This window comes from Pezoporus occidentalis, unplaced genomic scaffold (assembly GCF_034315485.1).
Source record: "Pezoporus occidentalis ecotype Australia unplaced genomic scaffold, CSIRO_AGI_Poc_V1 ctg98, whole genome shotgun sequence".
Taxonomy (NCBI): domain Eukaryota; kingdom Metazoa; phylum Chordata; class Aves; order Psittaciformes; family Psittacidae; genus Pezoporus; species Pezoporus occidentalis.
This window is the reverse complement of record NW_026916347.1, coordinates 930,130-940,071: the sequence shown is the minus strand read 5'-3', so window position 1 is coordinate 940,071 and position 9,942 is coordinate 930,130. Positions and strand designations below refer to the sequence as shown.

General features: G+C 47.8%; 1 long non-coding RNA gene across 2 annotated transcripts in view; it reads left to right on the top strand.

Annotated features, from left to right (window-relative positions):
* The first annotated feature begins 738 nt into the window (after positions 1–738).
* LOC134157570 (uncharacterized) overlaps positions 739–9,942 on the top strand; it is a 54,939-nt gene continuing 45,735 nt past the window's right edge. For both annotated transcript variants that reach the window (XR_009962373.1, XR_009962374.1), the window contains exon 1: positions 739–3,125. This is a non-coding gene — a long non-coding RNA (uncharacterized LOC134157570). The remainder of the gene's footprint in view (positions 3,126–9,942) is intronic.

Genomic DNA, 9,942 nt, shown 5'->3' with positions numbered 1-9,942 from the left:
GCTCACAGTGCTCCCAGCCCGTCTCTGCAGCCCCCTCCCCTCCCCTCCTTTCCAATCCTCTTGTACTGTTTTCTTGGCAAGGGCACTGGCTTTCAGCCCCCGCGCCTCATGTGCCCTATTGATAGCTGGTAATTTATGTAAATCTCCTAATATATGGATTCTGGGATCAGGACGGAGGGTTTGTGTGTGAGATGAGATTAATATGTTTGCAGATTCTCTCTGCAAAGAGAGAGAGAGGCAGGCAGGGCCTGGACATTCGCCCTAGGTCTCTATTAGCACTTTTGTGTGCCCTAGCCATGCCTGGTCTCTGCCTCCCTGTGGCCAGCAGTGTGGGGGACTCTCTGCTTTGGCCACCCTGGTCACCCACAGCCAGCCTTACTGAACACACGCCAGAAAGAGCCCGTTTCTGGGAGGCCACAGTGCACCCGGTACCGGTTTCCATCTCCATCTGCTCCCCCAACATTTCAGCATCTCCGGAAGGTGGCCGGGCTGAGCTGTGGCAGAGGCTGCTGCCGCTCCAACACTGTGTGGGCCCCTGGAAGTGCTGGAAAACCACAGCTCAGCTCTGTTCTTCCTGTGACAGCTCAGGGCAGGGGAGGCTGCTTGTAGCCACTGGTCTCTTGGTGCAGCTGGGGCTCAGGTTGAAATCAGGGGTGGGGTGGTGTAAGGAGCAGGGCATGTGCTGGGGAGACCAGCATGCCAGTGGAGTGACAGGGCATAGGGTCCTTGAAAGGGGAAGATGGTGAGTCCAGCATCTGGTGTGGTGGGATGTGGCTGAAGGATGGGCAGCGGGATTCCATGTGCCCCTGTGCTGTCCCTCCTGGAGTAAGAGGTGGTACATCTACACCCTGCCCTGCCCCAGGGCTGCATTTCTTATCTGTGCACATCTCCGGGCCTGGCACCCGCACTTGGCTGCCTGGCCTCACCGTGGTGCCATGGGTTGGATGGGGGGCAGAGTCCGTCAAGGCACACTGTGGGTTGAGCAGTGCTGGGGAGCAGGTAGTGGGGAAGGGAGGCATCTTCTGATTCAGATGTTGCTGAGGAGTTCCCATTCCACACCTGACATTTAGAAACCAGGAATCCTGCTGATGGATAGGATTTGATGTGGTAGAGTATATTTCACACTGTGTCATTTATCCTGGTGCTGCCTCATGTGAAATGTCAGCCATCCAGGAGCTTTTCTGATCGCTCTTTGAAGTACTGGTTTCTGATAAACTCAGGAGAAGGATGCTTTTTCTCCCCCAGGTCAGGGACGAGGTGTGGCAACAACTTCTCCTCTCTGCACAGGTCCTTCAGTAGAACCTGCCAGCTCAACCCTATGTACTGAGGGTCACAGCAGGGGTTCTGCTACCCTTCCTTCTCCTGGGGCACCCCTGTTCCTTTTGTGGACTGTGCTAACCCCTTTCTCCCACCCCACCTCTGTCTGACAGCACCCTGCCTGGTGCTCCCTCTCCCTGCCTGTGTCTGGATTTGCTCCCAACACGCTTTTCAGCCTTTGGAGGAATATTTTTAACTCTCCTGGGGTTGCTGCTGTTGACAATGGAAATCTATTGTGTTTTATGTGCCTGGAAAATGAATTTCCATGTCAGAAGAGGAGAGCAATTACCACAAGCAAGAGAGATCAAATTGGGTCTTTAAAAAGAAAATAAAGTTCAGATCTTATCTGATTAATGAGATTTCTTCCAAACCTTAACAAATCTTAATTACAGTGACTCTGCTGGAAGGGATGAGGTGAAGCTAGGATTGGGGGCTATCTAAACAGAACTGCTCTCTTCCAAGCTAGAGTACATCCCTGCATGAAAGCAGCAGGGACGGCCATTGAGTGCAGAAAGCTGCTCAGCTGGAAATCAGCAAGGCAGGATTCTCCATGGAGCCTGAGCAGCTCCTTCCCCAAAGGCTGGCGGTGCTGGGGGAGAGCCCTGTCAGCCCCAACCAGCAGCGATCCTGCTGGCTTCCTCTGTCCCAGATCCCAGCATCGGTTTTGCTTCGGATCCCTCCTTGCTGCTACAAAATACTCACTTTCTCTTTCTGCAGTAACAATAATTGCTCAGTTCTTCAGGATTTTTATTCTCAATTTCCTGTTTTGTTTTGTTTTCTAAATCATCCTCCTGCTTAAAATCAGCTGAGGGAGGTAAAGTTGTTTATCCAGTTTAAGCTCACAAAACGTTTTCTGCTTATTTTGTTGGATTGCTTGCGTAACACGGGCCAGAGATTGTCCCCCTGCCACCTCTTTATTTAACACAATAACTTCCTTCCCAAAAGAATATGAGTCTTGAGCTGAAGATGTCGAGAAAGGGAGACTCCAGTGCTTCCCGTAAGAGCCTGCTCTAGTGGTTAATCACCCTGACTTCCTCAGACAAAGTAAAACAAAATAAAGAAGGTCCAGTATTTTTAATTGGGACTTGTCTGGCTTCAGCATTTATCCATTGGCTCTCGTTACGGCTTCCTCCAGTGATTAAAGAGTTGTTTAGTGCCTGCTATTTCTTCCCTAGGATGATATTTATATGCGAGAAGCAAGTCACCTCTTGATCCTTTTAATAAACTAAATAAATTGCTCCCTTCATATCCTTGTTATAGTATGTTTTCCCCCCAGTTTTGGGTAATGTTCTGGGCTCTTCAATCCTGTCACCAACAAACAAGCTGAGATGGAAAGAGGAGGAAACAGAAACAAGTCCAAACCCTTGGAAAATCAGACAGCCAAACCCTCCCTTTGTCTGTATGAATATATTGATTCCCTTCCTATTGTCTTTGGAATAAATTTGGGAAAAGATGACTTGTCTAAAATACGTTTTCTCAATCTCTGTATCATTTCAGTTTAATTATTAACAGCTATGAGCAGAGATGGAACCGGCTGTCAGCATTAGAGTGAGAGGTAAAAATGACAACAGATCTGTGTATTTAAGCACATGCAGAATTTCAGGGTGGGAATTGCAGGATGGCGTGCGGAGTGCCCGAGCATCCCCTCTCTGGGCTCGCTTGTGGCAGAGCCTGGCTGAGGTGGCAAGTGAACGGGCCCCTATGGGAGTCTGTGCTCCGGTCAGCTCTGGGAATGAGGCAGCCGAGGAATTGAAGTCGTGTGAGACAGCCAGGCACAGCAGGGTCTGAAGAGGAGGAAAATAAAGCAGGTACCAATGATACACATGTGTCCTATAAAAACTTTCTGCTATTGGGCTCCCAGGATCTGTACCTGGTGTTTCCAGCTTGAACTGCTGGGCACAGATTTTGCTCGTGTCCCTGATTTGCACACCAAGATTTCACCCTCTCTTCTTTGCGAAGTTTCAAAACATGTGAATAGTTTATATTATTTTTGTCTTATTTCCACTGTCTGATACAATTCTCATCTGCCTGACTTGTTTGCCTGATTTATGAAGGTTTGTTTTGTTTAGGCCTTGCCTCTGTTTTTACTAAGGAAGATAATACTTTTGTTATGGTAAATTTTGTTATTTTACTGGCAGCTTTTGGTGAACCCTTCTGCAGTTATTCCATTTCACATGTGCTTAAATCTTCTCAGAAGAAATGCTTTTGGGCACAACATTAAAATTAAGCATTTTCTGAAATCGAGAGACAAATCTTCAGCAAATATCCCAACTTGCCCCACTCCTAGTGGTGATTACATTTGCAGCTTTTGATTTCTTTCAGGACATTGGGAAAGGAGCAAACACAAATCCATTTAGAGAACTATTGTTTCCTTGCCATTTCTTTACACTTTGCAACGGAAGAGACCTTTTGCATTTAGGAAAAGGACACTTCTTCCCTTGTCTTAACAACTTCAGCTGTTCAAAAATCAAAGAGCAAGCCCTCAGACCAGCAAGACTATGAAAATAACATAGTTGGGATTCTTGTACTGTCTCTCTCTTTTAAGGGGGTGCATGTGTCACATTTTCAAGCCATTCTCTGCATTGTCCAAGGTTAGAAAGTTACTTTTTAATTGAAGTCTGAATTCCTGATCCTAACATGTGCCCTTTTTCATCCTGTGCCTCCTTCTTCTCCAGACTCTGCATATTATTTTAGCTGGAAGGATCTCGTTTCTGCCTGTGATACTGCTCTCCCAGGGCAATGCCTGGGTTAGGAGCAAGCACCCAAGCCAGTGGGAATCTACAAGCAGAGCCTAGCTTGCCCATGCCGACTCTTCAAAAATCATGGGCCTGATCCCCATTCACGTTTCACAGTTGCAAAACTGGCTTAAAAATCACCATGTTAAAAAAGTAAAAAGGAAAAGGAATTAGCAAGTGGCTTCTTTTCTGATGCCATTGTGTTGTGGAACAGCAGGCCAGCTTTCAAGCTTTTTGCTGTATCCACAACAAATAGTTATTTCTTAAGAAAAAGGATTAAAAAAGTCTGCTCAGAGCTTTGCATATAATCCTATGGCTCCAGGACCCAAGGCTTTGAGTAATATCAAAATCGAAATAAATTCTCCCTGTGAGAATCGTAAGAATCTGCCAAATTAGTTCACAGGGGTAAACAAACAGCCAAATATTAGTATTCCACACTAAGAGCTAAATCCTATAAGTGGGGCCAGGGTTGCACATGGATTATCCTTTTATAGTTCAGGCATGGATTTACCAAGGGGATTATAGACCTTCCCCTCCCCACCCTCCCTTCCTCCCTTCCACCCCAATGTTGCCCAGTGCTGTGAACTCCCACCACACCGCACACTTCCTCCTGCTGCCATGACACCCTTCCCGGGTGCAGGGAAGCCTCTTCCTCCTCAGAGCACCTCGGGAGCAGGGGCAAACAACCACCCCGTGTTCAAGATGACAAAAGCAGGACCAGGAATGATGCAGAGGTCATTTGGTTCCAGGTCCTGAACCGGTGCAGCATCCCTGGGGGATGGGGGATTAGTCCCCAGATGTCCCAACCTCCTTTCTTCCTGTCACTACTTTGCATCACCCTACACCATTTCCTGAAGAGGGATAACAACAATCTGAGCTGACACCATGCTTCAGTTTTCTTTCCCTATTCATCTGATATTGCAGTCCTGATGGCTTGTCACTCTTAATATCCTGCACACTTCCACTGAGCCCCTCAGAGCGTCGGAAGGCTTTGATTGCACCCAGGGTAGTTTGCATGATGCCTCGGTGCCAAATACTTATAGATTTGATGAACTTATTTCCTCCTTGACTCTTCTCCCCACTGTATGCACCTATCTTGCTCTCTCTGCATGTGCATGCACAATCACACACACACATTTTTTTATCAAAGTAAACATAGCTATTTCTATCTGGGTTTTTGCTGCTCTTTTCAGGCAGAAGCAATTCTGCAACATCACTTGCTTGCTCTGATCCTTTTATTTGTGTATTTTGTAGATTATTACTATTATATGAAAGTGCCCAGTGCTTTACAAGACACAAAATACAGATAATCTGTTATGAAGAGTACATAATCTAAACAAAACAGACAACAGACAGGGCTCCCTGAGAAGCACAGAGGAGTGAAGATTAGTCCTGTTTCAGTTTTATAAATATATTGCTAACATTACTGGACAAGAAATAGACATATTTTCCTCTTCTTCCCCTTCCATCCTCCCTCTTAATAATACTTCCCTCTCATTTGTGCAATAGAGTTATGATGCAACATGAAATAAAGCATGGGTTAGGCTGCTGGCCCCAATTCAACAGCCCTGAATCCCATGCTTGCTCCCAAGTGCTCACATGCTTTAGATTTCTCTGGATTGGTTCCTTAGATCATGCAGTCTATTGACAGATGCCCTTTTGCTTACAAATGAAACCGTCCCTAAATCAATAAGAAAAAAAACTGATTCTCCATATCTGTTTAATGCCACGGCGGTGGGTTGCTGTAAGATTTGTAAACAAGCTGATGTCTACAGAGAGAGTAGTAAGACAAAGAACACCTTCCTTACCAAGGGGAGCAGGTATTCTGTGCACTCATACAAATCACCCTGTGGGGGCTTTTGTTAGTTGGCTCTAGAAACTTGCTGGATGGATTGACAAGCAGGGGCTATTATCCGGTGCACCAGACACTGTGTGTGGAGGGACCTCACCCTGGGTACCAGTCACAGAGGTTTGCAGAAGAGGGCTGGCTGGGAAAGGCACTAGGGGAGCCACCACAGGTATCCCTAGGTGGGAGAAGGACACTTCAGGAAGATACACTGGAAAACCCAGGGATGAAGCCAGGATGTTCCTATTCAATCTCCCCATTTTCTCTGGAGGTGGTAAAGCCTGGAAAAATGTGAATGTGGCAACATGGGAGGTCTCAGCCAGAGTAAGATATGGGAAAGGTGAGCCTTCATTCATAGGTGGGGACCCACCAATTCCCATATGCAAGCATTGCCAAGACCACTGTGCCCCACATCCTCTTTCATGTGAGCTGAGATGCCCAACAAAAGCCCTAATGCCAGCACCCAGCCATGTCATGCAGAGCCATTGGCTTGCTCATGCCTTGTACAGCCACTTGTCTCACGGCAGAACTGGGATGAACTGCTTCTGCTGATGGTCTCCCTGGTGGAGTGGGATAACGTTTGGGATTCCCTTCCAAGTCAAGTTTGGGTTTCTCTCACAACCATCCCCAAGCACCACACAAGGAGGCTCCCAGCACTGGCAGAGGAAGGTGTGCATGCTGGCAGTAACTGTGGCTCTGCAGCTGGCCTGCAGGGTGGCCTTGGACCGGTCACTTACACTTCCCTGTGCCCTCTACTCTTCCCCTTTTGTTGCTTGCCCTGTTGGTCAGCATTTTGGAGAAGGCAAGTCCTCTACTTTGGCCATCCACTGTGCTTGGTTGCTACTGGAACAACTTGCAGCATATCTGCAAGGTTCCCTTCCCTCCTCCTCCAACGTGCTCACATTGCACACAATGGCTCAGTGCAGTGGGTCACATTGCTGGCATGCCATGACCATGATTCAGACCCTCCTGATGACCCACATTTGCTTCTTCACCCAAGTTGTGTGTCCGGCATCAGACCAGCCACTTTGATAACAGGTTTTGGCTTAGCAAATTAGATCTCAGACCCTGTTGGTCTGATGCTGAAATCAGGATCTTCCCCCTGGAGGGTGTCTAAGCTGTCGTGGCTAACCCCACTGCCTGTTATTTTTGCCCATGCATAGTTTTCATTACCAGCACATTCTTCTTTTGAAACTGATACATCAGTTTTAATTAGTTAGGTTTACAATTCTATCTAGAGGAGCCTCCTGCCTTCAAAGACCAACTTTCAAACATTAACTCTTCTAAATGTTTCCCCCCACATGTGAACCCCTCCCCATCCTGCCTTGTAAATTATGTTCAGTTCTTTACTTGTAGCAGGCAGGTATTTAGTGTGATAAATTCAGGTTAGTGTCTCCTTAAGTGTATGTATGTGTGTCTGTGTGTGTGTAAAGAAGGAGCAAAATAAAGTTGTATCAAGCCATAAATTACTGCTCCAGCATCATAAATTGCCAAGGCAAAGCTCCATTTTTTTACTTTTCTTTCAACTAAATGAGATAATTAATGCAAGGGGAAAAAAATGGGGTTGTCTCCCCCCTCCCTGGAGCCCTTTGCCTTGATGTTTGTCTATGAAACTTCAAGGTTGCAGTGAGGTGGGCACCTCAGTTCTGGAGCGGGGGGAAGCAGCAAAAGAGTGGGGACCTGAAAGGGTGGGGGTCATGGGGCTGGCCGGTGCTTTCCTTTTGCCAGGGCTGTGGGAGGGACTCTAATGTGGGCTGCGACCCTATTTAATAAAATACCTAGGAAAGCAAGGGGCCAGGAGGCGGGTGAGAGGGAGACACAGTGGCTGGGGCTGGCAGGAGACTGTCATGAGATGAAAGTGGCCCTTCGTCCATTTCTTTCCTCCCTCCCCGCTGTCAGCACTTCTTAATGTCAACCAGTGTGAGTGGTCGGTGGGGCTAGTTTCTGTCTCCACATATGGGTTTTTTTTTCACTTTCCCCATAACTTCAGCCAGATGGATTCACTGCTCGGGAGCAACAGGAGAGTGATGCGGGTGGCCCGGCAGGCTCCTTTCACCAGCACCTTCAGGCGAACTTTTGTTCAAGCCCTTCTCTGAGGCAAAATCTTATCAGGGGATGTCTCCTTTCCTGCCCTGCTACCCCCGCGTCCTAGGCCACCCTGGGTCTAAAGCCGGTCTTAGCACAACCCACCATCAAGACCAGTGTGGGCATCACAACATGAATACTGTCCACATATTAATCAAGTTCCTGCACACACTGGATTGAAATTTAGGGAACCTGGATGTCCCTGTGGTCCCTGCCACCAGTCTGTTAGACTGGGTCATCTATCACACAGTGCCTCAGTTTCCCTGCCTTTAAAGTGGGGGTAATCATGATTACCTTTGAGATGCACAAAAATGCAAGGTACGAAAATATCACTTTTATGAGCTGTGGTAATCTGTAGGTGAACTAGTATCATACAGCCCAAAAGCGTCCCCTAGCAAGATAGGTGGCCATGCTGGGACTATGGCCACACGGTAGGTGGCCCTGGAGCAGCAAATGATCTAAGTGTTGCCACATGGTCACTGTACATACATGTGACATCAGCTTCTGCGTGTCTCTGCTGTGGCTGCGGTCGTCGCTTGGCAAGGGCATGCTATACCAGCCATGCATGGTTGCAACATGACCTGTATGGATCTAACTTGCACACGCAAGTAGCACCAGGTAATGCTGCAGGGTGTCTCTGTGCAGCATCACGTGCCCCTCATGCTGTATGTGAACTACCTTAGGAGGGTGCTGGGTGTGCATGTCTGTGGCTGTAAGTTGCAGCCACCCTCAGCTGAAGGAGGGCTGCACTTTTGCTATCTCCACACTCTGTAAAAGGCATCTGGCTTTTCTATGCTTCAGATGGGTACAACCACATACTGCTCAGTGCCACAGCCAGCACCACCACAGTGTGCCACACGCGCGTACTCTGGTGTATGCAGGCAGTCTAAGGATTGCTTCAGAAGATGAGGAAACTGGGTTTTAGGCTTCACTCTTTTTGACAGACTTCTTATATGGTCTTTGGACCTAGTTCTGCCTTTCTAATCTTGGTCCAGACTACCACAGCAATGCTGAGAGAGTAAACATTTCCTACACTGGGAGATGCTACAGGTAGGCATCTGTATGGTACCAGCCCTGTTGACAGTGGCTCTATGCATCTGCAGTGTTTGGGATGGACTGGCTGAGTGTGGAAATTCACAGGAAGTATGCTGACACTGCTGTTTTCCACGTAGCCCATGTGGCATCACCTGGCAGATGTGTGTGCTGAGCCACAGCGAGCATCTCTGGGTGTGGGTTCATTTTTGAATGCCTCACGGTATTTCAGAAGGCCCAGAGGAGCTCAGCCTTCCCTGGTGAAGACAGTTCATCTTTGGACCTGGGCAACAGGACCCCCCCGGGAAAGTGATTTCTGCAGTGTTACTGATGGGAGCTACCTGATTAAACTGTGGCAAGCTTATGGTCATGAGCCTGAGCTGTGCTAGGGTTCTGCAGATGCAGGTGAGGATACGTTCTGACACTGATGAAACTGAAACTGTCACCTTTCGTAAGTTTAAGCTCAGGCAACCCAGCCTAGGCAATTGCACTCTCTGCCATTTGTCCCCTTCCTCACTACAATGTTTAACGTACCTGTCAATGTCAACTGTACTTGACACAAGGACAGAACCCATCAAACTATTGTGTGCCTGCAAACTGTGTCAAAATTAATGGTGGGGTAAAGAAGAGAGGTTCACATTGATGCCAGTAACATTCTACTCTGCTTGCCTTCTCTCCTGGCCAGCTGACACCTCTGTGCCCTGTGGCCAAACAGCACATGCCTTGGAGTCAGTGAGCATTTAAGCTGCGGGTCCTTCTGGGGCAATGAGAGGCATTAGTGGGAAGAAAGGGTGTTATGGCAGTGGTGACAAAGGTTGGGCAAAGGAATCAGGCCACAAAGCCATTAGAAACCAGGTTTCACCAGCCCTGCTGGTCCCAAGACTTGCTTTGCATTCCCTTTTTTAGGTCTATGAACAACCCTGGCTC